At 50.2% G+C, this 26,774-nt stretch overlaps 2 long non-coding RNA genes across 3 annotated transcripts in view; both read left to right on the top strand.

Moving 5' to 3' along the window:
- Positions 1–289: 289 nt before the first annotated feature.
- Positions 290–2,521, top strand: LOC142476299 (uncharacterized). Its single transcript, XR_012791515.1, has 3 exons — positions 290–420; positions 792–827; positions 1,541–2,521. It is a non-coding gene; the product is annotated as an uncharacterized LOC142476299 (long non-coding RNA).
- Positions 2,522–5,692: 3,171 nt separating this feature from the next.
- Positions 5,693–26,774, top strand: part of LOC142476302 (uncharacterized) — a 40,213-nt gene continuing 19,131 nt past the window's right edge. Inside the window, exons 1-3 of one of the 2 annotated variants that reach the window (XR_012791517.1) lie at positions 5,693–7,181; positions 8,240–8,305; positions 10,535–10,555. This is a non-coding gene — a long non-coding RNA (uncharacterized LOC142476302). The remainder of the gene's footprint in view (positions 7,182–8,239; positions 8,306–10,534; positions 10,556–26,774) is intronic. The other variant, XR_012791516.1, reaches the window with a different exon arrangement.

Below are 26,774 nucleotides of genomic sequence, written 5' to 3' on the forward strand. Positions count from 1 at the left end.
CTTGGGGGCCAAAGAATCACATCGCGTTATAAGCGGATCGCGTTAGAAATAATGTACAATTGTATGCATTGTACAATAAAGTATTTAAGATACCAATAATCGTGTTGCAAAGTATTCATAAATAGAAAAATTGGGAGCCACCCTTACATCGCGTTATAAGCAGATTCGCGTTGTAACGGATCGCGCTATAACGGGGTTGAGCTGTATTTCTATACAGAGTACCCCTTTTACTTGGCTACGTATGTCAGGCAATAATATGAAAGGATTTTTTTTTAGATCTACTGCTTTGCAGCTTTTCAAAATCCCCTTCAGGAAAAACCCCAACAACTCCCCGAATACACGCAGAGCGTGGGGAGCGCAAGATAAGGGATTAGCAAAGGGGACACTGGTAGTCTGAATATAGCTTTGTATACACAGCAGGTACAGTACACTCAGAAATATAATAAGTGCAACAGAGGCTGGCGATGAATTAGGGGCTGTAGTATAAAAGGGGTTAGCTAACCCCCCCCCCCAAATCACAGCACTGCGTGTCCCCTCTGCTCTTGTCCCCTCTGCCCCTTCCCATTGTCACTGCTGTCTCTGTCCTCCACTCCCTGCTCCCGTGCAGGAATGCATTAGATCGTAAGCTCTTTAGCCTTTTACCATCTGCAACCAAAGGGTATTTATATACACCATCTATCTAATATGTACTGTAGCACCCACCATTAAATCACATTACTGGAGGAGAATCCGTTACTAATTCTCCCCCTTTCCAAGTTTTGCCACTTACCTTTCCCCCCATTTCTTTCCAGCCGACCAAAAGCCATCATGTCTGACACCGAGGAAGTGTAAGTAACCCAAACTCTTATACACATCTGCTGCCCTCTCTCTAGATCAGTATTTTTGAAAATGTATATCAAATACAGAAGAATTTACAATGCACCTGATCACAGAGTCGCTATTAGATTGGGTTGGGGTTGCTCAGAATTTCACTTAGGCTCCAGTGTTCATGGCTGCAGGCGCGCCGGAGCATCTGGCGGCTCGTGCCCCCGGTTCAGCCGCGAACCTGCGGCTGCGCTTGGAGTGGAAAGCAGGAGATCGGGTGGGGGGGGGGGGGAGTGGGGGCGTGGCTATGATGTCACACGGCTGGTTCGCAATCATTGGCTGAACTACCGCCGTGACGTGGCCAATGCTCGGCCGCCGCGCCAATAGACAAAAAGCTTGTCTTTTGGCTAAGGCGGCCGCGCATCGCGGCGTGTGCCGACTGGGGACTGTCCATAGAGGGCTGTACTGGCAGCTGCGGCCACAGAGAACATACCCTTAGGGTTCCTTAACCAAACAAAGGTTGGAAACCACTGCTCTAGATGGTGACCATGAGATGAAAACGCGTTGGTAACGGATATACAAGTTCTACAATAATATATCCAAGTGTGTAGATTTTATGCTATTGCCTAATTCAGAATGCAGTTATGCGAAACTAAAATAATCTCTCCTTTTCTTCTCCAATCCCCCTCTCCTTTCTCTCACCTCTGCACCCCTCCTTCCCCACTCCTTGCAACAGTGAACAGGTGGAGGGTAAGTATCAAAAATACCTCTTATATTCAAATCTCATGATTTGTAATGTAATATTTTCGGTATGAACACCACATCTCCTCTCTATAAAGTCTACTGTAATCCACCGGGGTGCACCCCTCCCCATAATGCCTTGTTCTCCATCTTACCTTTAGTCACTGGGACGTCTCCTCCTCTAACCGTCCCTCCCATTCCTATAATCACTGGGATGTCTCTTCCTCTAACCGTCCCTCCCATTCCTATAGTCACTGGGACGTCTCCTCCTCTAACCGTCTCTCCCATTCCTATATTCACTGGGATGTCTCTTCCTCTAACCGTCCCTCCCATTCCTATAGTCACTGGGACGTCTCCTCCTCTAACCGTCCCTCCCATTCCTATAGTCACTGGGACGTCTCCTCCTCTAACCGTCCCTCCCATTCCTATAATCACTGGGATGTCTCTTCCTCTAACCGTCTGTCACATTCCTATAGTCACTGGGACGTCTCCTCCTCTAACCGTCTCTCCCATTCCTATATTCACTGGGATGTCTCTTCCTCTAACCGTCCCTCCCATTCCTATAATCACTGGGATGTCTCTTCCTCTAACCGTCCCTCCCATTCCTATAATCACTGGGATGTCTCTTCCTCTAACCGTCTCTCACATTCCTATAGTCACTGGGACGTCTCCTCCTCTAACCGTCTCTCACATTCCTATAGTCACTGGGATGTCTCTTCCTCTAACCGTCTCTCCCATTCCTATATTCACTGGGATGTCTCTTCCTCTAACAGTCCCTCCATTCCTTTATTCACTGGGATGTCTCTTTCTCTAACCGTCTCTCCCATTCCTTTATTCACTGGGATGTCTCTTTCTCTAACCGTCTCTCCCATTCCTTTATTCACTGGGATGTCTCTTTCTCTAATCGTCTCTCCCATTCCTTTATTCACTGGGATGTCTCTTTCTCTAACCGTCTCTCCCATTCCTTATTCACTGGGATGTCTCCTCTTCTAACCGTCTCTCCATTCCTATAGTCACTGGATGTCTCCTCTAACCGTCTCTCCCATTCCTATAATCACTGGGATGTCTCCTCTCTAACCGTCCCTCCCATTCCTATAATCACTGGGATGTCTCCTCCTCTAACCATCTCTCCCATTCCTATAGTCACTGGGACATCTTCTCTAACCATCTCTCCCATTCACTGGGACATCTTCTCTAACCTTCTCTCCCATTCCTTTATTCACTGGGTTATTTTCCTCCTCTAACTGCTTGTCTCATTCCCTCATTTACTAGGTTCTTTCCCTCCTTTTAACCTTTGCTCTTATTCCTGTGTTATTTCCTGGGTTGCCTTCCTCTTATATAACACCTTTTGACTCCTAACAGTCCGTCCTACTAACAGGTCAGCGCATCTCTAGCAGTCCTGCCACCTGCTGACCAGAGGCTCTAACTGAATATGTTCATTTGCATGAAATTCCCCGCAGGGTACAAACGCAGCCCCGTCCGGAATGTCACTGATCTGTGTTGTGTGTTGACCCCCTCACTGCCGCCCACTTCCTCCCCAGATCATACATTTGGGAGGGAGGCAGAAAACACCACTTTCTTTTAGATTTACTGAGAAACAGTTTCTAAAGTCACAACGCTATGTCCCAATATAGAAAGGTCTGTCCCTATGTACAACGCTATGTCCCAATATAGAAAGGTCTGTCCCTAAATGTAGAAACTGCATCTAGCAGCAATCTTACATTGGACACCAATCACTTAGCAGGGAGTTTTGACAAAACGCAGAACCTCATATATTTCATAATATGAATGTCCGAAAACTCACTTTATTGTTTCCTATAACTCCTCCTATTGCTCTTTAAAATTCGTCCTATTGCTCAATATAACCGCTTCCTATAACCCCTCCTATTGCTTCATTTAACGCTCCCTCTAACTGTTTCTATTGCCCTATATAACCTCTCCTTATAACTCCTATTGCTCCATATAACCGCTCCCTATAACTCCTCCTATTGCACCATATAACCTCTCCCTATAACTCCATATAACCCCTCCCTATAACTCCTCCTATTGCTCCATATAACCTCTCCCTATAACACCTCCTATTGCCCCATACAACCTCTCGTCATGCGCCATTTAAATCCTCCCTGGATTTGTAACTCCTTTAGTGCCCAATGAAACGATGGGGGATAGGGATACGTAGGACTGCACTAAAATCAGGCCCGGAACGGCATGTCCATTTGGAAATGATTGCCCTCTTCCCATATTGTGTTGAACCCGGCAGTGATGGGGTTAAGATGCTCTGTTCCGCACGTCTGTCTGAGTTACATGTCTGTCCTCCGTCCTATCCCACTGTCATTTTGGAGTCTCTGTATAGTGTCGCTTTGTGCTAATTGCTATTATTTTTCTATCTTTTTTTTTTTTTTTATCTCCACCCAAAAAATTGAAATTAAACAGAAGAATATGAAGAAGGTAAATGGAACAAACTAATTTTAACTGCCCCCCCCCTTTGACCTCTGACCTCTGACCTCTAACCCCTTCAGTCCTAGCTGACCAACAAGTTGTCACTAATTTTTCTCAGCTGCTTCCAGAGCGGAGTGCAATGTACCCGTAATATACATATAAAAATAAAATATACACACACATCCATAACGTGCAGGGAAATATAATATATATTTATCTATATGCATACTGTACTATATATAACACACAATGTGCAGATAGAGTAACATGCAGAGTGATATCTAAAATATGCAGATCAATATATATAGAGAGTACTCTATATCTACAACTATAAAATGCAGTGATATACCTATAACATACAATATCTATAACATACAGAGAGCAATATATACAGCTCAACCCCCTTATAACGCTGTGCTTGGGTCCAAAGAATCACACCGCGTTATAAGCGAAACGCGTTAGATATAATGTACAATTGTATGCATTGTACAATAAAGTATTTAAGACACCAATAATCGTGTTGTAAAGTATTCATAAATACGAAAATAGGGAGCCACCCTTACATCGCGTTATAAGCGGATTCGCGTTGTAGCGGATTCACATTGCAACGGATCGCGTTATAGTGGGGTTGAGCTGTATATGTATTATAGAGGGCGCTCTTTATCTATAACATGCAGTAATACATATATATACATAATATATATATCATACAGTGTCGGAGATTAATATATCCGCACAGAGCACTATATAACATAGAGGCAATGTGTCACACGCTGTGCTAACACTAAAGGGGTTTTCCGTAAAGGGTCAATTCCCTCCCAACCCCTCACCGCATCCTAACGATGGATGTTGTGGTGTCAGGTTTGATCCTGACAGCTGCTGGGTTTATAATGAGATGTGCGGGCCGAGCGTTTCTCTATTCACCTCCATTAAATCTTCAGTCGCACTTCCTCGTTCCCCAACTGTTTCCCCCCCTTAAAACCCCCTTTTTACTTTTCCGAATCACAAACATCACTGCCAAGTCCCAGACAAATATTAACGTCTGATCACTCTTGTGGGGGACTTGTATAATGTTGCCCTTATAACTCAGCCCCCAAATCCTTGCGACTTTACCTCCTCACCCCGTTTAGGTTAATGGTCTTTGCTGCGCGCTAACCGGTTTTGCTTTGTTTGTTTTCTTGCTTCCCTCCCCCCCGTCGCGTCACATTGTGCGGCCCGCAGAAGTGACAGAAGGTATGTGCTGTCCAGTCGGACTGATCCATATACTTTAGTAAGGGGGGGTGAACTTGGGTACAGGTCGGCAGGGACCTCAGGAGCCGGTGGGGGGAGGAGGATGCCCTGTCTGTGTTACTCTGCAGTGGGTGGGAGAGGCGCCATAAAAACCCCTTTTAAGTCTCCGAATCACCATCACTGCCAAATCCCAGACAATATTAACATCTGGTCCTTATTGTGGGGCTCTTATGAATGTGGCCCCATCATGAATTTTGCCTTATAACTCGGGCCCCAAAATCCCTGCGGCTTTACCTCCTCACCTCGTTTAGGCCTGATCCCTTAATGGTCTTTGCTGCGCGCTAACCTGTTTTGCTTTGTTTTCTTGCTTCCCTCCCCCCCGTCGCGTCACATTGTGCGGCTCGCAGAAGTGACAGAAGGTATGTGCTGTCCAGTCGGACTGATCCATATACTTTAGTAAGGGGGGGGGGGACTTGGGTACAGGTCGGCAGGGACCTCAGGAGCCGGTGGGGGGAGGAGGATGCCCTGCCTGTGTTACTCTGCAGTGGGTGGGAGAGGCTCCATAAAACCCCCTTATTACGTCTCCGAATCACCATCATCACTGCCAAATCCCAGACAAATATTAACATCTCAGCCCCCAAATCCCTGCAACTTTACCTCCTCACCTCGTTTAGGCCTGATCCCTTAAGGAGCACCTAATTAGTTAATTACATGTTGGACATTTCATTGGGAATTTGAAAAACGATTAGGGATGTCCCGAATTAAGAAACAGTTATTGACCCTTTAGGTGCCGGGAGGGGTGGATGGTCAACTGCGTTGTTCTCTCCACCTGGCAGTGAAAGGGTTATAGGTGGCGTGTTGGACCACTGTCACATTACCGTAAACCAAAGTTATATGGCGTGGTGGGACTGTGGATTTATAGCATGGACATTGGAATATAGGCCTTTTCCCCCCATTCAGACCTCCTCCCTAAATTCACACTTCTTAACCCATCACGTCCCCCCTCATCCTCAAACAGGAACTTTAGTTTTGTAACCCCTGAGCTGCCGGTACAGTCTTTTCCGTAGACGGATATACATATGGCGGTGCCGGCTGAAAGAGATCCAACACGCATGTCCCCTTGTGTTATATTAGTTCAAAGCGGTGCTCATATTGGTAGAAAAGGTGTTGCGTCTCTAAGCGCTTTTGCCTGAGGTCCAGGAGGCCCTTCTGCTTTTACATGGCCCATTACAGGACAACGCACACGGTGTGACCACAAGGCTTTGCTGAGCGCTAACCTGTTTTGCTTTGTTTGTTTTCTTGCTTCCCTCCCCCCCCGTCGGGTCACATTGTGCGGTCCGCAGAAGTCGCACAAGGTATGTGCTGTCCAGTCGGACTGATCCATATACTTTAGTGAGGGGGGGGGTGAACTTGGGTACAGGTCGGCAGGGACCTCAGGAGTTGGTGGGGGTGGAGGATGCCCTGTCTGTGTTACTCTGCAGTGGGTGGGAGAGGCGCCATAGGTCTCCTCTGTCTGTGTCATTATATCACAATGTGATAGGAGGGACAGACTCCATAGGTCACCTTACATACCTGCCAATGACTGTCACTGTACCTGTGGAGGAACAGACACCATTGGCCAAAGGTCCCCACTGTGTCACACTGCAGTGGGAGATAGACTCCATGTCATAGTGTCCCCTTACGGTGGGAGGTAAAGATGCTATGGGCCATAGGTACCTTCTGTCTGTGTTGCTGTGTCCCCCTGTGGTGGGAGGGACAGAAATGAGGGTTCTATCTGTCTGCGTCCCCCTGCGGTGGGAGGGACAGAAATCGAGGTTCTATCAGTCTGCGTCCCCCTGCGGTGGGAGGGCTGTAGGAGCCGTTCTGTGCTTTGTCTTGCTTTCTCTCTCACGTTGCACCCTCTAACGCCTTCTTTTGTCTCCCCGTTGATGCTCTCCCCTGCACAATAGAAGAAACCCACGAGGAAGGTATGTGACCCTCTCATGTCCCCCTCCCCCCTCCCCCCACCCCCCATCCCCACCCACTGAATCTGCCGTGCATCCCCAGCCGGTAATTTGGATCTTATCCCCCTGACTCGTTCCCTCCACCTCCCCTCCTAAAACGTATTCTTAGTATCTCTACGTCAGCGCCTTATCCTTACAGAAGACAGAATGTAGGGTAGCCCCAACACACAGTCCCTTGCCAGGTCTACTCTGCTGATCTTGACCCACAGTCAGGTTAATCTGCTGCCTGTGCCGATGCCTGCTTTGTGGCTGAGAGCTCTGCAGAACATCGCGACTCGCTGCAATACTCTGCAGCTGGGATGCGCTTGCTGCTGCCCACGCATGGTGCATGCAGTGTGTTTGGGACCAGGCCATGCAACAGGCAAGAGCTGAGCTCCCGTGGTCACTGTGCATTGCATGCGGGGACCATCCAGTAGCATTCACTCTCCTACATCGCTACCAGCGCCTGCACCGCAGTAACGTCAGTGCGCTGGATCGCTATCCCACAGAGCTTCACAATCTAACTTACACAGAGACACATTATACAGGTAACGGGCCATATTTACTAAGTAGTCTTCTGCCATCAGGCACCTTCCCGCCGGTGGAAGACGCCTTACTGCTCATTGACTTCATTGGGCTGTAAGAGGTCTTCCCACCGCCAGAAGGTACCATCTGGCCGAAGGCTGCCTAGTAAATATGGCCCTTAATCTGTGTAATGATTCTCTGGCATCTTAACCTCACTCATAGGGCAAGGGCAGGAGGTTTCAATACCTCCAGTGCCCCAGGGACCTGCAACACCCCTCTTTCCTGGCCTCTCTGGCACTGGGATGGTTAGATTTGCAACACCAGTGGTTGTATCTACATTCCCTTATAATGCACGCACCTGATGATGCCTTGGCTTTCAGGCGCCCTTCTCTCTCTCCTGTCTCCTCCCCGCCCTGCTGCTTTCTAATACCCCTATCCCCATTGCCCTTTTATCCCCTCTGCCTGCTGCGTGACTGCTTTAATTGTGCCCGCCTTGCCTCTGCGTTCTGCTTCTGAAGAGGAGTCCGCGCCAGCTGAGGAGGAGACGGCGCACGAGGAAAGTTGTGAGGGGGTCGAGGAGGAAGGTAAGGCTGCTAAATGCCCCTCCTCAGGGGTAGGTAGGGCTAAAAGTGACCCCTCGGGCTCCCCACTGCACTCAGCCAGTCCTAATGCCAACTAATGACTCCAGGGCACAGAGCAGAGGTAGCCAGTTCTGTTTGTATGTTCCTTCCTCAAAGGATTCTGGGATTCGTAATCCTGGCTTTCTTATAGAGAGTACAAAAATGATAGGGATGGAATACCCTGGATGCTTCATGTATCTACTATATACTTTGGAAAGTTGTTTATCTGTTCGCAATACATTTGGACACCTCTTAAGATACTGTAAAGAAATGTATCATGAGGGTTCCTGAGATCAGGGACGGGATTTAGTCTATGTTCAGAAATTGGATACAGTCTATTTTTAATAAAGAGAGAGAGAGAGAGACAGAGAGAGAGAGAGAGACAGAGAGAGATACTTCATAAGGTATTAAAGGAAAGTGATGGGAGGGACAGAGATGAGAGGAAGGAGAGAGATGGGAGGGAGAGCGATAAGTGGTAGGAGAGAGATTGGTTTATTAGAATACCCGAGAGACGCTGGCTACTTTCTGCCAGCTGCAAATAGTTGACAGATCCCCCGTTCTTAGGGTGCTATTTATCCAGGTCTGCTAGCTGCAAAGGCGGTGCAAACAGCAGCACACAATTTATCAAGGAAACCAATCCTTTAGATAGCAAGAGTATTAATGGGTGTGATCCAGTGCTGCTTTTGCACCAGACGTTTGTGTGGCAAACGTACCAGGTTTAAACTCAAGGTGGCATGTGAACTCCTGCGCCTGCCACTTGTGGTTATCCAGTGCTAAGTGTTCATTAGCTTGCCATGTCTCTGCCTGCTTACACTGTATATGTTTATTCTGCATGGATGTTGCATCAGTCACATAGGAAACTAAGGATAGTTGTGCTCAGCAGCGCAACACACACTCTTCCCCAATAATAGCATTTAACCCAAGGCTCAGCTGCCAAGCATCGTGGCCAAACCATTTAGACGTGAGCATTAGAGATGCCTCAAGCCGTACAGGAGCTGAAACTCTCATACTTAGCTAATCGTACAGACTGTATACCATCTAGGCCCAGTTGAGCAGCCTCCTGTCAGTGGGTTCTGCATGTGGCAGGAAGGGGGCAGACGCATTGGTGAGGAGAGAGAAGACAAGGTCAGGGGACAGTGTCGGAGGAAGGGGCAGTCACTGTGAGGAGAGAGGGGCAAGGAAGCATAGTCGGGGGGACAATGACAGATAAAAGGCGATGACATTCCCAGGTGGGGAAGAGACGGGGAATGTGACAGCAATGAGAAGGGCACAGACAGGGGCACTAACGAGTCATGTTGAGAAGGAACAAAGAGGTCAGACAAAGGGGACAGTGACAGAGAAAATGTCAAGAATGGTGCAGAGATGACTGAAGGACACCGACAGGGGACATGACTGCTGTAAGGTGGGGATGCAGTCAGCTTTTAAGTGTGCTAATGCCCTGTAACCGTTTACAACTGTTAATGAGTGAAACATCCCTGCCCGTCTCCGGGAATTCTGGTCTATCTGCACGATGGGGACTTCAGGCCTCGGTCCTTCAAGATAGCCGGTCGGTGCAGTCTCAGCACAGCGCTACAAATACCTGTACGAATGACAACACACTGTTAAAGGGGATTTTTATGGGGTACACAAACACACCTGCACCCGTTAGGACGTTTTTATTGGCACATCGAAAGGGATCTGCAGTTATTTCGAGGAGGTAAAGGGTTGCCTGAAAACCAAGGATGACATCATAAGCAAAGCGGTGATGTCACTTAAAATGTCAGCGTAGCAGACGACTTCATGGGAAAAACAGGCAGAATGTAGCGATTTTAGAAATGAATATGGTTAGCGGCACTTGCCTCTCATTTGACAAGAAAGTGTCTCACTTAATGGGGCTTCCTCCATCCCTCACCCAACATAAGCCCATTGCCCTCTAATTACATTGGGATAGATGCTATTAGCCCTAACTAATCATAAACCAGGGTCTTCGGCCTAAAAAAATAAGTCTGAAAGATACGTCGGCACTTTTTTTTCCGTGAACATCTGGAAGGGAGGACAAGGTTGATGGTGTCAATGGCAACTATCTGAGCCAATCAGAGTCCCCATATGCACGAAACCCGGGTTATAGCACAAGAAGAGGAGACATCAGTGTCCCCAACTTGATTCGTCATGTTGGATGATTAGGATTGACTCAATAATCTCTTTTAATTGCAGAACACGGAGAAGAATACGATGGTATTTTGATTTTCACTGCTTTTTTTTATTTTCACGTCTCTATCTCTCACCATTTTTTGGGGGGTATTATTCTCCAAACTCTAATCTCTCTCTCCCCTTTAACTCTGCAAGTTGGGCCAAAATCCTATGATGTTTTCTTTTGAACTGGAAGCTTTTTTTTTTTTTTCCCCTTCCCAAAAACTGGGATTCCCAGTAAGGTGGGACAGTGTCACTGCGTGGGGGGCAATAAGGCACTCAGGAAGAAAGTTCATACGTTGCTTCCCCAAAATTCCAATTACAGTATTAACCTTCTCCAGTGCAGGAGGAGTAAACAACGCAATGCGTATTCCCCCCCCCCCGCCCTCCCCCCTCTGAATAATACTATTTTCCCAAGGCACAGCTGCCGGCATCATCACCAAACCAATAAGACGAGAGCATTAGAAATGTCTCAAGCCGTAGAGTAGCTGAACCTATCATTTTTAGCTAATCATGGACCTTTCAATGGCCAGTTTTCAGAAACAGAAGTGTTCCCAGGGATTTCTTGTACCAGGTGCAAACATTGTGGCTTTTTGGCTCAGCCTGTTTTTGCTCCCAGTTTTATCCTGTGATTTACTAAAGGATCATTCTTATTTCTCTCCCTCCCCACCACCCCCTCTCTCTCTCTCCCCACCACCTCCTCTCTCTCTCCCCACCACCCCCTCTCTCTCTCTCCCCACCACCCCCTCTCTTGTGAATGAACTATTGGAGAACAGCTGCACATCACTAGCATATGGGATGCTCTCTACCTCTTCCTTCCCTCTCTACCTCTTCCTTCCCTCTCTACCTCTTCCTTCCCTCTCTACCTCTTCCTTCCCTCTCTACCTCTTCCTTCTATCACTACCTCTTCCTTCCCTCTCTACCTCTTCCTTCCCTCTCTACCTCTTCCTTCTCTCACTACCTCTTCCTTCCCTCTCTACCTCTTCCTTCCCTCTCTACCTCTTCCTTCCCTCTCTACATCTTCCTTCTCTCACTACCTCTTCCTTCCCTCTCTACCTCTTCCTTCCCTCTCTACCTCTTCCTTCCCTCTCTACCTCTTCCTTCCCTCTCTACCTCTTCCTTCTCTCACTACCTCTTCCTTCCCTCACTACCTCTTCCTTACCTCTCTACCTCTTCCTTCCCTCTCTACCTCTTCCTTCTCTCACTACCTCTTCCTTCCCTCTCTACCTCTTCCTTCCCTCTCTATCTCTTCCTTCCCTCTCTACCTCTTCCTTCCCTCTCTATCTCTTCCTTCCCTCTCTACCTCTTCCTTCCCTCTCTATCTCTTCCTTCCCTCTCTACCTCTTCCTTCCCTCTCTATCTCTTCCTTCCCTCTCTATCTCTTCCTTCCCACAATACCTCCTCCTTCTCTACCTCTTCCTTCCCTCTCTATCTCTTCCTTCCCTCTCTATCTCTTCCTTCCCACAATACCTCCTCCTTCTCTACCTCTTCCTTCCTTCTCTGTCTCTTCCTTCCCTCTCTACCTCTTCCTTCCCTCTCTACCTCTTCCTTCCCTCTCTACCTCTTCCTTCCCTCTCTACCTCTTCCTTCCCTCTCTACCTCTTCCTTCTATCACTACCTCTTCCTTCCCTCTCTACCTCTTCCTTCCCTCTCTACCTCTTCCTTCTCTCACTACCTCTTCCTTCCCTCTCTACCTCTTCCTTCCCTCTCTACCTCTTCCTTCGCTCTCTACCTCTTCCTTCTCTCACTACCTCTTCCTTCCCTCTCTACATCTTCCTTCCCTCTCTACCTCTTCCTTCCCTCTCTACCTCTTCCTTCCCTCTCTACCTCTTCCTTCTCTCACTACCTCTTCCTTCCCTCACTACCTCTTCCTTCCCTCTCTACCTCTTCCTTCCCTCTCTACCTCTTCCTTCCCTCTCTACCTCTTCCTTCTCTCACTACCTCTTCCTTCCCTCTCTACCTCTTCCTTCCCTCTCTATCTCTTCCTTCCCTCTCTACCTCTTCCTTCCCTCTCTATCTCTTCCTTCCCTCTCTACCTCTTCCTTCCCTCTCTATCTCTTCCTTCCCTCTCTACCTCTTCCTTCCCTCTCTATCTCTTCCTTCCCTCTCTATCTCTTCCTTCCCACAATACCTCCTCCTTCTCTACCTCTTCCTTCCCTCTCTATCTCTTCCTTCCCTCTCTATCTCTTCCTTCCCACAATACCTCCTCCTTCTCTACCTCTTCCTTCCTTCTCTGTCTCTTCCTTCCCTCTCTACCTCTTCCTTCCCTCTCTACCTCTTCCTTCCCTCTCTACCTCTTCCTTCCCTCTCTACATCTTCCTTCCCTCTCTACATCTTCCTTCCCTCTCTACCTCTTCCTTCCCTCTCTACCTCTTCCTTCCCTCTCTACCTCTTCCTTCCCTCTCTACCTTTTCCTTCCCTCTGTACCTCCTCCTTCTCTACCTCTTCCTTCCCTCTCTACCTCTTCCTTCCCTCACTACCTCCTCCTTCTCTACCTCTTCCTTCCCTCTCTACCTCTTCCTTCCCTCTCTACCTCTTCCTTCACTCTCTACCTCTTCCTTCCATCTCTACCTCTTCCTTCCATCTCTACCTCTTCCTTCCCTCTCTTCTTTCCCTCTCTACCTCTTCCTTCCCTCTCTACCTCTTCCTTCCCTCTCTACCTCTTCCTTCCATCTCTACCTCCTCTCTCTCTCCACCCCCTCTCTTGTGAATTAACTATTGGAGAACAGCTGCCCATCACTACCACATGTTCACCTACATACAACCTTGTCCCTCTCTTCCCCCTTTCTCACCGCCATGTTCCTATTATTGTCTCCTGATTACATTCCACCTCTTTGCCGCTTTCCCCCTTCTCACATTCACATTCTTAGGGGTCACCCTACATCGTCCGGTGCAGCAGCTCGACTACCATGGAGATTTTCGGCACAAAGCTGCCAAAACCAGCCGCATGGGTCTACAGTATGTAGAATAAGGCTCGTGGAGCAGCAATCCAAGGGGATGTTTTTTCTCTCCATTTCTTGTTGTTCAATTTGACTTACAAGCTGGGGGTGTCCGGAGCAAAACCCCATTCATTTCAGCTCCGGGAACCCCTTGCTTCCTGAGACACCTTTCGTACGGGGTGCCGGTGGCCGCTCTGACTTGCTAGCTGGGTTCAGGATTTTCAAAGCTCCCACGTCCTGCGGGCCAATAGGAAGCCGTGACTTCATCAGGTTTGCCTTCCTATTGGCCCGTACGACTTGGAAGCTTTTAAAGTGCGCAGATGCCGGCTCCCCCTTCGGAGGTAAGTATCTTGGGAAGCAGGGTGGCCCCGAAGCTTAAAAGAATGGGGGTCAGCTGCAGAGACCTCCCCCCCTGCATCAAACCTATTAAACACAAAATCCCAGGTGTCCGCAGGAGTGCTCCTTTAAATCTCTATTTCACACTCATTCTTTTCTCTCTCTCCCCTTACTTTCTCCTGTCTACCTCTTCCTTTTCTTTCTACCGCTTCCTTCCCTCTCTACCGCTTCTTTCCCTCTCTATTGCTTCCTTCCCTCTCTACCGCTTCCTTCCCTCTCTACCGCTTCCTTCCCTCTCTACCGCTTACTTCCATCTCTACCGCTTCCTTCCCTCTCTACCTCTTCCTTCCCTCTCTACCTCTTCTTTCCCACTCTACGCTTCCTTCCCTCTCTACCTCTTCCTTCCCTCTCTACCTCTTCCTTCCCTCTCTACCTCTTCCTTCCCTCTCTACCTCTTCCTTCCCTCGCTACCTCTTCCTTCCCTCTCTACCGCTTCCTTCCCTCTCTACCGCTTCCTTCCCTCTCTACCTCTTCCTTTCAGCTCTACCTCTTCCTTCACTCTCTACCTCTAATTCCCTCTCTACCTCTTCCTTCACTCTCTACCTCTAATTCCATCTCTACCGCTTCCTTCCCTCGCTACCTCTTCCTTCCCTCTCTACCGCTTCCTTCCCTCTCTACCGCTTCCTTCCCTCTCTACCGCTTCCTTCCCTCTCTACCTCTTCCTTCCCTCTCTACCTCTTCCTTCCCTCTCTTCCTTCCCTCTCTACCGCTTCCTTCCCTCTCTACCACTTTATTCCCTCTCTACCTCTTCCTTCCCTCTCTTCCTTCCCTCTCTACCGCTTTCTTCCCTCTCTACCGCTTTCTTCCCTCTCTACCTCTTCCGTCCCTCTCTACCTCTTCTTTCCCTCTCTACCTCATCCTTATGTCTCTACCTCTTCCTTCCCTCTCCACCGCTTCCTTCCCTCTTCACCGCTTCCTTCCCTCTCCACCACTTCCTTCCCACTCTACCTCTTCCTTCCCTCTCTTCCTTCCCTCTCTACCGCTTTCTTCCCTCTCTACCGCTTCCTTCCCTGTCTACCACTTTCTTCCCTCTCTACCACTTTCTTCCCTCTCTACCTCTTCCTTCCCTCTCTTCCTTCCCTCTCTACCGCTTTCTTCCCTCTACCGCTTTCTTCCCTCTCTACCTCTTCCGTCCCTCTCTACCTCTTCTTTCCCTCTCTACCTCATCCTTATCTCTCTACCTCTTCCTTCCCTCTCTACCGCTTTCTTCCCTCTCTACCGCTTTCTTCCCTCTCTACCGCTTTCTTCCCTCTCTACCACTTCCTTCCCTCTCTACCTCTTCCCTTTCTACCTCTTCCTTCCCACTCTACCGCTTCCTTCCCTCTCTACCGCTTCCTTCCCTCTCTACCTTTCCTCTCTACCTCTTCCTTCCCTCTCTACCTCTTCTTTCCATCTCTACCTCTTCCTTCCCTCTCTACCTCTTCCTTCCCTCTCTACCTCTTCCTTCCCTCTCTACCTCTTATTTCCCTCTATACCTCTGCCTTCCCTCTATACCTCTGCCTTCCCTCTCTACCGCTTCCATCCCTCTCTACCTCTTCCATCCCTCTCTACCTCTTCCTTCCCTCTCTTCATTCCCTCTCTACCGCTTCCTTCCCTCTCTACCGCTTCCTTCCCTCTCTACCGCTTCCTTCCCTCTCTACCGCTTCCTTCCCTCTCTACCGCTTCCTTCCCTCTCTACCGCTTACTTCCCTCTCTACCACTTTCTTCCCTCTCTACCGCTTCCTTCCCTCTCTTCCTTCCCTCTCTACCTCTTCCTTCCCTCTCTACCTCTTCCTTCCCTCTCTTCCTTCCCTCTATACCGCTTCCTTCCCTCTCTACCACTGTATTCCCTCTCTACCTCTTCCTTCCCTCTCTTCCTTCCCTCTCTACCGCTTTCTTCCCTCTCTACCGCTTTCTTCCCTCTCTACCTCTTCCGTCCCTCTCTACCTCTTCTTTCCCTCTCTACCTCATCCTTATGTCTCTACCTCTTCCTTCCCTCTCCACCGCTTCCTTCCCTCTTCACCGCTTCCTTCCCTCTCCACCGCTTCCTTCCCACTCTACCTCTTCCTTCCCTCTCTTCCTTCCCTCTCTACCGCTTTCTTCCCTCTCTACCGCTTCCTTCCCTCTCTACCGCTTCCTTCCCTCTCTACCGCTTCCTTCCCTCTCTACCACTTTCTTCCCTCTCTACCACTTTCTTCCCTCTCTACCTCTTCCTTCCCTCTCTTCCTTCCCTCTCTACCGCTTTCTTCCCTCTACCGCTTTCTTCCCTCTCTACCTCTTCCGTCCCTCTCCACCTCTTCTTTCCCTCTCTACCTCATCCTTATCTCTCTACCTCTTCCTTCCCTCTCTACCGCTTTCTTCCCTCTCTACCGCTTTCTTCCCTCTCTACCACTTCCTTCCCTCTCTACTGCTTCCTTCCCTCTCTACCGCTTCCTTCCCTCTCTTCCTTCCCTTTCTACCTCTTCCTTCCCACTCTACCGCTTCCTTCCCTCTCTACCGCTTCCTTCACTCTCTACCTTTCCTCTCTACCTCTTCCTTCCCTCTCTACCTCTTCTTTCCATCTCTACCTCTTCCTTCCCTGTCTACCTCTTCCTTCCCTCTCTACCTCTTCCTTCCCTCTCTACCTCTTATTTCCCTCTATACCTCTGCCTTCCCTCTATACCTCTGCCTTCCCTCTCTACCGCTTCCATCCCTCTCTACCTTTTCCTTCCCTCTCTTCCTTCCCTCTCTACCGCTTCCTTCCCTCTCTACCACTTTCTTCCCTCTCTACCGCTTTCTTCCCCCTCTACCTCTTCCGTCCCTCTCTACCTCTTCTTTCCCTCTCTACCGCTTCCTTCCCTCTCTTCCTTCCCTCTCTACCTCTTCCTTCCCTCTCTTCATTCCCTCTCTACCGCTTCCTTCCCTCTCTACCGCTTTCTTCCCTCTCTACCGCTTCCTTCCCTCTCTACCGCTTCCTTCCCTCTCTACCGCTTACTTCCCTCTCTACCACTTTCTTCCCTCTCTACCGCTTCCTTCCCTCTCTTCCTTCCCTCTCTATCGCTTCCTTCTCTCTTTACCTTTCCTCTCTACCTCTTCCTTCCCTCTCTACCCCTTCCTTCCCTCTCTACCTCTTCCTTCCCTCTCTACCTCTTCCTTCCCACTCTACCTCTTCCTTCCCACTCTACCTCTTCCTTCCCACTATACCTCTTCCTTCCCTCTCTACCTCTTCCTTCCCTCAACCTCTTCTTTCCCTCTCTACCGCTTCCTTCTCTCTCTACCTCTTTTTCCTATCTACCTCTTCCTTCCCTCTCTACCTCTTCCTTCCCTCTCTACCTCTTCCTTCCCCCTCTATGCTTCCTTCCCTCTCTACCTCTTCTTTCCCTCTCTACCTCTTCCTTCCCTCAACCTCTTCTTTCCCTCTCTACCGCTTCCTTCTCTCTCTACCTCTTTTTCCTCTCTACCTCTTCCTTCCCTCTCTACCTCTTCTTTCCCACTCTACGCTTCCTTCCCTCTCTACCTCTTCCTTCCCTCTCTACCTCTTCCTTCCCTCTCTACCTCTTCCTTCCCTCTCTACCTCTTCCTTCCCTCGCTACCTCTTCCTTCCCTCTCTACCGCTTCCTTCCCTCTCTACCGCTTCCTTCCCTCTCTACCTCTTCCTTTCAGCTCTACCTCTTCCTTCACTCTCTACCTCTAATTCCCTCTCTACCTCTTCCTTCACTCTCTACCTCTAATTCCATCTCTACCGCTTCCTTCCCTCGCTACCTCTTCCTTCCCTCTCTACCGCTTCCTTCCCTCTCTACCGCTTCCTTCCCTCTCTACCGCTTCCTTCCCTCTCTACCTCTTCCTTCCCTCTCTACCTCTTCCTTCCCTCTCTTCCTTCCCTCTCTACCGCTTCCTTCCCTCTCTACCACTTTATTCCCTCTCTACCTCTTCCTTCCCTCTCTTCCTTCCCTCTCTACCGCTTTCTTCCCTCTCTACCGCTTTCTTCCCTCTCTACCTCTTCCGTCCCTCTCTACCTCTTCTTTCCCTCTCTACCTCATCCTTATGTCTCTACCTCTTCCTTCCCTCTCCACCGCTTCCTTCCCTCTTCACCGCTTCCTTCCCTCTCCACCACTTCCTTCCCACTCTACCTCTTCCTTCCCTCTCTTCCTTCCCTCTCTACCGCTTTCTTCCCTCTCTACCGCTTCCTTCCCTGTCTACCACTTTCTTCCCTCTCTACCACTTTCTTCTCTCTCTACCTCTTCCTTCCCTCTCTTCCTTCCCTCTCTACCGCTTTCTTCCCTCTACCGCTTTCTTCCCTCTCTACCTCTTCCGTCCCTCTCTACCTCTTCTTTCCCTCTCTACCTCATCCTTATCTCTCTACCTCTTCCTTCCCTCTCTACCGCTTTCTTCCCTCTCTACCGCTTTCTTCCCTCTCTACCGCTTTCTTCCCTCTCTACCACTTCCTTCCCTCTCTACCTCTTCCCTTTCTACCTCTTCCTTCCCACTCTACCGCTTCCTTCCCTCTCTACCGCTTCCTTCCCTCTCTACCTTTCCTCTCTACCTCTTCCTTCCCTCTCTACCTCTTCTTTCCATCTCTACCTCTTCCTTCCCTCTCTACCTCTTCCTTCCCTCTCTACCTCTTCCTTCCCTCTCTACCTCTTATTTCCCTCTATACCTCTGCCTTCCCTCTATACCTCTGCCTTCCCTCTCTACCGCTTCCATCCCTCTCTACCTCTTCCATCCCTCTCTACCTCTTCCTTCCCTCTCTTCCTTCCCTCTCTACCGCTTCCTTCCCTCTCTACCACTTTCTTCCCTCTCTACCGCTTTCTTCCCCCTCTACCTCTTCCGTCCCTCTCTACCTCTTCTTTCCCTCTCTACCGCTTCCTTCCCTCTCTTCCTTCCCTCTCTACCTCTTCCTTCCCTCTCTTCATTCCCTCTCTACCGCTTCCTTCCCTCTCTACCGCTTTCTTCCCTCTCTACCGCTTCCTTCCCTCTCTACCGCTTCCTTCCCTCTCTACCGCTTCCTTCCCTCTCTACCGCTTCCTTCCCTCTCTACCGCTTCCTTCCCTCTCTACCGCTTACTTCCCTCTCTACCACTTTCTTCCCTCTCTACCGCTTCCTTCCCTCTCTTCCTTCCCTCTCTACCACTTCCTTCCCTCTCTACCTCTTCCTTCCCTCTCTTCCTTCCCTCTATACCGCTTCCTTCCCTCTCTACCACTGTATTCCCTCTCTACCTCTTCCTTCCCTCTCTTCCTTCCCTCTCTACCGCTTTCTTCCCTCTCTACCGCTTTCTTCCCTCTCTACCTCTTCCGTCCCTCTCTACCTCTTCTTTCCCTCTCTACCTCATCCTTATGTCTCTACCTCTTCCTTCCCTCTCCACCGCTTCCTTCCCTCTTCACCGCTTCCTTCCCTCTCCACCGCTTCCTTCCCACTCTACCTCTTCCTTCCCTCTCTTCCTTCCCTCTCTACCGCTTTCTTCCCTCTCTACCGCTTCCTTCCCTCTCTACCGCTTCCTTCCCTCTCTACCACTTTCTTCCCTCTCTACCACTTTCTTCCCTCTCTACCTCTTCCTTCCCTCTCTTCCTTCCCTCTCTACCGCTTTCTTCCCTCTACCGCTTTCTTCCCTCTCTACCTCTTCCGTCCCTCTCCACCTCTTCTTTCCCTCTCTACCTCATCCTTATCTCTCTACCTCTTCCTTCCCTCTCTACCGCTTTCTTCCCTCTCTACCGCTTTCTTCCCTCTCTACCACTTCCTTCCCTCTCTACTGCTTCCTTCCCTCTCTACCGCTTCCTTCCCTCTCTTCCTTCCCTTTCTACCTCTTCCTTCCCACTCTACCGCTTCCTTCCCTCTCTACCGCTTCCTTCACTCTCTACCTTTCCTCTCTACCTCTTCCTTCCCTCTCTACCTCTTCTTTCCATCTCTACCTCTTCCTTCCCTGTCTACCTCTTCCTTCCCTCTCTACCTCTTCCTTCCCTCTCTACCTCTTATTTCCCTCTATACCTCTGCCTTCCCTCTATACCTCTGCCTTCCCTCTCTACCGCTTCCATCCCTCTCTACCTTTTCCTTCCCTCTCTTCCTTCCCTCTCTACCGCTTCCTTCCCTCTCTACCACTTTCTTCCCTCTCTACCGCTTTCTTCCCCCTCTACCTCTTCCGTCCCTCTCTACCTCTTCTTTCCCTCTCTACCGCTTCCTTCCCTCTCTTCCTTCCCTCTCTACCTCTTCCTTCCCTCTCTTCATTCCCTCTCTACCGCTTCCTTCCCTCTCTACCGCTTTCTTCCCTCTCTACCGCTTCCTTCCCTCTCTACCGCTTACTTCCCTCTCTACCACTTTCTTCCCTCTCTACCGCTTCCTTCCCTCTCTTCCTTCCCTCTCTATCGCTTCCTTCTCTCTTTACCTTTCCTCTCTACCTCTTCCTTCCCTCTCTACCCCTTCCTTCCCTCTCTACCTCTTCCTTCCCTCTCTACCTCTTCCTTCCCACTCTACCTCTTCCTTCCCACTCTACCTCTTCCTTCCCACTATACCTCTTCCTTCCCTCTCTACCTCTTCCTTCCCTCAACCTCTTCTTTCCCTCTCTACCGCTTCCTTCTCTCTCTACCTCTTTTTCCTCTCTACCTCTTCCTTCCCTCTCTACCTCTTCCTTCCCTCTCTACCTCTTCCTTCCCCCTCTATGCTTCCTTCCCTCTCTACCTCTTCTTTCCCTCTCTACCTCTTCCTTCCCTCAACCTCTTCTTTCCCTCTCTACCGCTTCCTTCTCTCTCTACCTCTTTTTCCTCTCTACCTCTTCCTTCCCTCTCTACCTCTTCTTTCCATCTCTACCTCTTCCTTCTCTCCCTACGCTTCATTCCCTCTCTACCTCTTCCTTCCCTCTCTACCTCTTCCTTCCCTCTCTACCTCTTCCTTCCCTCCCTAGCTCTTCTTTCCCTTTCTACCTCTTCCTTCCCTCAACCTCTTCTTTCCCGCTCTACTGCTTCCTTCCCTCTCTACCTCTTCCTTCCCTCTCTTCCTTCCCTCTCTACCGCTTCCTTCCCTCTCTACCTCTTCCTTCTCTCTCTACCTCTTCCTTCATCTGTACCGCTTCCTTCCATCTGTACCGCTTCCTTCCCTCTCTACTGCTTCCTTCCCTCCCTACCTCTTCCTTCCTTCTATACCTCTTCCTTCCCACCCTACCACTTTCTTCCCTTCCTACTACTTCCCCTCTCTCCTGCTCCTTTCCCTCTCTACCGCTCCTTTCCCTCTCTACCTCTTCCTTCCCTCTCTACCTATTCTTTCCCTCTTCTAACTCTTCCTTCCCTCGCTACCTCTTCCTTCCCTCTCTACCACTTCCTTCCCTCTCTACCCTCTCTACTTCTTCCTTCCCTCTCTACCTCTTCCTTCCCTCTCTACCTCTTCCTTCCCTCTCTACCTCTTCCTTCCCTCCCTACGCTTCCTTCCCTCTCTACCTCTTCCTTCCCTCTCTACCTCTTCCTTCCCTCTCTACCTCTTCCTTCCCTCTCTACCTCTTCCTTCCCTCTCTACCTCTTCCTTCCCTCCCTAGCTCTTCTTTCCCTTTCTACCTCTTCCTTCCCTCAACCTCTTCTTTCCCGCTCTACCGCTTCCTTCCCTCTCTACCGCTTTCTTCCCTCTCTCCCGCTTTCTTCCCTCTACCTCTTTCTTCCCTCTCTACCTCTTCCGTCCCTCTCTAACTCTTCTTTCCCTCTCTTTCGCTTCCTTCCCGCTCTATCTCTTCCTTATCTCTCTACCTCTTCCTTCCCTCTCTACCGCTTCCTTCCCTCTCTTCCTTCCCTCCCCACTGCTTCCTTCCCTCTCTACCTGTTCCTTCCCTCTCTACCTCTTCCTTCCTTCTATACCTCTTCCTTCCCACCCTACCACTTTCTTCCCTTCCTACTACTTCCCCTCTCTCCTGCTCCTTTCCCTCTCTACCTCTTCCTTCCCTCTCTACCTATTCTTACCCTCTTCTAACTCTTCCTTCCCTCTCTACCTCTTCCTTCCCTCTCTACCGCTTCCTTCCCTCTCTACCCTCTCTACCTCTTCCTTCCCCCTCTACGCTTCCTTCCCTCTCTACCTCTTATTTCCCTCTCTACCTCTTCCTTCCCTCTCTACCTCTTCCTTCCCTCTCTACCTCTTCCTTCCCTCCCTACGCTTCCTTCCCTCTCTAACTCTTCCTTCCCTCTCTACCTCTTCCTTCCCTCTCTACCTCTTCCTTCCCTCTCTACCTCTTCCTTCCCTCTCTACCTCTTCCTTCCCTCCCTAGCTCTTCTTTCCCTTTCTACCTCTTCCTTCCTTCAACCTCTTCTTTCCCGCTCTACCGCTTCCTTCCCTCACTACCACTTTCTTCCCTCTCTCCCGTTTTCTTCCCTCTACCGCTTTCTTCCCTCTCTACCTCTTCCGTCCCTCTCTAACTCTTCTTTCCCTCTCTTCCGCTTCCTTCCCGCTCTATCTTTTCCTTATCTCTCTACCTCTTCCTTCCCTCTCTTCCTTCCCTCTCTACCGCTTCCTTCCCTCTCTACCGCTTCCTTCCCTCTCTTCCTTCCCTCTCTACTGCTTCCTTCCCTCTCTACCGCTTTTTCCCCTTTCTACCGCTTCCTTCCCTCTCTTCCTTCCCTCTCTACCGCCTCCTTCCCTCTCTACCTCTTCCTTCCCTCTCTACCTCTTCCTTCCCTCTCTACCCCTTCCTTCCCTCTCTACCTCTTCCTTCCCACTCTACCTCTTCCTTCCCTCTCTACCTCTTCCTTCCCACTCTAACTCTTCTTTCCCGCTCTACCTCTTCCTTCCCTCAACCTCTTCTTTCCCTCTCTACCGCTTCCTTCTCTCTCTACCTCTTCCTTCCCTCTCTACCTCTTCCTTCCCTGTCTACCGCTTCCTTCCCTCTCTAAAGCTTCCTTACCTCTCTTCCTTCCCTCTCTACCGCTTCCTTCCCTCTCTACCGCTTCCTTCCCTCCCTATCTCTTCCTTCCCTCTCTACCACTTCCTTCCCTCCCTACCACTTCCTTCCCTCCCTACTACTTCCCCTCTCTTCCGCTCCTTTCCCTCTCAACTGCTCCTTTCTATCTCTACCTCTTCCTTCCCTCTCTACCTATTCCTTTCCTCTCTACCTCTTCCTTCCCGCTCTACCTCTTCCTTCCCTCTCTACCTCTGCCTTCCCTCTCTACCTCTGCCTTCCCTCTCTACCTCTGCCTTCCCTCTCTACCTCTGCCTTCCCTCTCTACCTCTGCCTTTCCTCTCTACCTCTTCCTTCCCTCTCTACCTCTGCCTTCCCTCTCTACCTCTGCCTTCCCTCTCTACCTCTGCCTTCCCTCTCTACCTCTGCCTTCCCTCTCTACCTCTTACTTCCCTCTCTACCTCTTACTTCCCTTTCTTCCTTCCCTCTCTACCGCTTCCTTCCCTCTCTACCGCTTCCTTCTCTCTCTACCGCTTTCGTCCCTCTCTACCTCTTCCTTCCCTCTCTACCTCTTCCTTCCCTCTCTACCACTTCCTTCCCTCTCTACTGCTTCCATCCCTCTCTACCTCTTCCTTCTCTCTCTACCTCTTCCTCCCCCCTCTACACTTCCTTCCCTCTCTACCTCTTCCTTTCCTCTCTAGCTCTTCCTTCCCTCTGTACCTCTTCTTTCCCTCCCTACCACTTCCTTCCCTCTCTATGCTTTTTCCCTCTCTACCGCTTCTTTCCCTCTCTACCTCTTCCTTCCCTCTCTACCTCTTCCTTCCCTCTCTACCTCTTCCTTCTCTCTCTACCTCTTCCTTTCCTCTGTACCTCTTCCTTTCCTCTGTACCTCTTCCTTACCTCCCTATGCTTCCTTCCCTCTCTACCTCTTCCTTCAATCTCTACCCCTTCCTTCCCTCTCTACCCCTTCCTTCCCTCTCTACCCCTTCCTTCCCTCTCTACCTCTTCCTTCCCTCTCTACCTCTTCCTTTCCTCTCTAACTTCCCTCTCTACCTCTTCCTTCCCTCTCTACCGCTTCCTTCCCTCTCTACCTCTTCCTTCCCTCTCCTCCTTCCCTCTCTACCTCTTCCTTCCCTCCCTACCACTTCCTTCCCTCCCTACTACTTCCCCTCTCTTCCCTCTCAACTGCTCCTTTCTATCGCTACCTCTTCTTTCCCCCTCTACCTATTCCTTCCCTCTCTACCTCTTCCTTCCATCTCTACCTCTGCCTTCCCTCTCTACCTCTGCCTTCCCTCTCTACCTCTGCCTTCCCTCTCTACCTCTGCCTTCCCTCTCTACCTCTGCCTTCCCTCTCTACCTCTGCCTTCCCTCTCTACCTCTGCCTTCCCTCTCTACCGCTTCCTTCCCTCTCTACCTCTGCCTTCCCTCTCTACCTCTGACTTCCCTCTCTACCTCTTCCTTCCCTCTCTACCTCTTCCTTCCCTCTCTTCCTTTCCTCTCTACTGCTTCCTTCCCTCTCTACCACTTTCGTCCCTCTCTACCTCTTGTTTCCCTCTCTACCTCTTCCTTCCCTCTCTACCTCTTCCTTCCCTCTCTACCTCTTCCTTCCCTCTCTACCTCTTCCTTCCCTCTCTACCTCTTCCTTCCCTCCCTACGCTTCCTTCTTCTCTACCTCTTCCTTCCCTCTCTACCTCTTCCTTCCCTCTCTACCTCTTCCTTCTCACTCTACCTCTTCCTTCCCTCTCTAGCTCTTCTTTCCCTCTCTACCTCTTCCTTCCCTCAATCTCTTCTTTCCCACTCTACTGCTTCCTTCCCTCTCTACCTCTTCTTGCCCTCTCTACCTCTTCCTTCCCTCTCTACCACTTCCTTCCCTCTCTACCACTTCCTTCCCTCTCTACCGCTTCCTTCCCTCTTCCTTCCCTTTCTACCTCTTCCTTCCCTCTCTACCTCTTCCTTCTCTCTCTACCTCTTCCTTCCCTCTCTACCGCTTCCTTCCCTCTCTACCGCTTCCTTCCCTCTCTACCCCTTTCTTCCCTCTCTACCTCTTCCTTCCCTCTCTACCTCTTCCTTCCCTCTCTACCTCTTCCTTCATTCTCTACCTCTTCCTTCTCTCTCTTCCTTCCCTCTCTATCTCTTCATTCCCTCTCTACCTCTTCCTTTCCTCTCTAGCTCTTCCTTCCCTCTCTACCTCTTATTTCCCTCTATACCTCTGCCTTCCCTCTATACCTCTGCCTTCCCTCTCTACCGCTTCCATCCCTCTCTACCTCTTCCATCCCTCTCTACCTCTTCCTTCCCTCTCTTCCTTCCCTCTCTACCGCTTCCTTCCCTCTCTACCACTTTCTTCCCTCTCTACCGCTTTCTTCCCCCTCTACCTCTTCCGTCCCTCTCTACCTCTTCTTTCCCTCTCTACCGCTTCCTTCCCTCTCTTCCTTCCCTCTCTACCTCTTCCTTCCCTCTCTTCATTCCCTCTCTACCGCTTCCTTCCCTCTCTACCGCTTTCTTCCCTCTCTACCGCTTCCTTCCCTCTCTACCGCTTCCTTCCCTCTCTACCGCTTCCTTCCCTCTCTACCGCTTCCTTCCCTCTCTACCGCTTACTTCCCTCTCTACCACTTTCTTCCCTCTCTACCGCTTCCTTCCCTCACTTCCTTCCCTCTCTACCTCTTCCTTCCCTCTCTACCTCTTCCTTCCCTCTCTTCCTTCCCTCTCTACCGCTTCCTTCCCTCTCTACCACTGTATTCCCTCTCTACCTCTTCCTTCCCTCTCTTCCTTCCCTCTCTACCGCTTTCTTCCCTCTCTACCGCTTTCTTCCCTCTCTACCTCTTCCGTCCCTCTCTACCTCTTCTTTCCCTCTCTACCTCATCCTTATGTCTCTACCTCTTCCTTCCCTCTCCACCGCTTCGTTCCCTCTTCACCGCTTCCTTCCCTCTCCACCGCTTCCTTCCCACTCTACCTCTTCCTTCCCTCTCTTCCTTCCCTCTCTACCGCTTTCTTCCCTCTCTACCGCTTCCTTCCCTCTCTACCGCTTCCTTCCCTCTCTACCACTTTCTTCCCTCTCTACCACTTTCTTCCCTCTCTACCTCTTCCTTCCCTCTCTTCCTTCCCTCTCTACCGCTTTCTTCCCTCTACCGCTTTCTTCCCTCTCTACCTCTTCCGTCCCTCTCCACCTCTTCTTTCCCTCTCTACCTCATCCTTATCTCTCTACCTCTTCCTTACCTCTCTACCGCTTTCTTCCCTCTCTACCGCTTTCTTCCCTCTCTACCACTTCCTTCCCTCTCTACTGCTTCCTTCCCTCTCTACCGCTTCCTTCCCTCTCTTCCTTCCCTTTCTACCTCTTCCTTCCCACTCTACCGCTTCCTTCCCTCTCTACCGCTTCCTTCACTCTCTACCTTTCCTCTCTACCTCTTCCTTCCCTCTCTACCTCTTCTTTCCATCTCTACCTCTTCCTTCCCTGTCTACCTCTTCCTTCCCTCTCTACCTCTTCCTTCCCTCTCTACCTCTTATTTCCCTCTATACCTCTGCCTTCCCTCTATACCTCTGCCTTCCCTCTCTACCGCTTCCATCCCTCTCTACCTCTTCCATCCCTCTCTACCTTTTCCTTCTCTCTCTTCCTTCCCTCTCTACCGCTTCCTTCCCTCTCTACCACTTTCTTCCCTCTCTACCGCTTTCTTCCCCCTCTACCTCTTCCGTCCCTCTCTACCTCTTCTTTCCCTCTCTACCGCTTCCTTTCCTCTCTTCCTTCCCTCTCTACCTCTTCCTTCCCTCTCTTCATTCCCTCTCTACCGCTTCCTTCCCTCTCTACCGCTTTCTTCCCTCTCTACCGCTTCCTTCCCTCTCTACCGCTTCCTTCCCTCTCTACCGCTTACTTCCCTCTCTACCACTTTCTTCCCTCTCTACCGCTTCCTTCCCTCTCTTCCTTCCCTCTCTATCGCTTCCTTCTCTCTTTACCTTTCCTCTCTACCTCTTCCTTCCCTCTCTACCTCTTCCTTCCCTCTCTACCTCTTCCTTCCCTCTCTACCTCTCCTTCCATCTCTACCTCTTCCTTCCCTCCCTACGCTTCCTTCCCTCTCTACCCCTTCCTTCCCTCTCTACCTCTTCCTTCCCACTCTACCTC

Source organism: Ascaphus truei, unplaced genomic scaffold (genome assembly GCF_040206685.1).
Source record: "Ascaphus truei isolate aAscTru1 unplaced genomic scaffold, aAscTru1.hap1 HAP1_SCAFFOLD_1555, whole genome shotgun sequence".
NCBI classification, from domain to species: domain Eukaryota; kingdom Metazoa; phylum Chordata; class Amphibia; order Anura; family Ascaphidae; genus Ascaphus; species Ascaphus truei.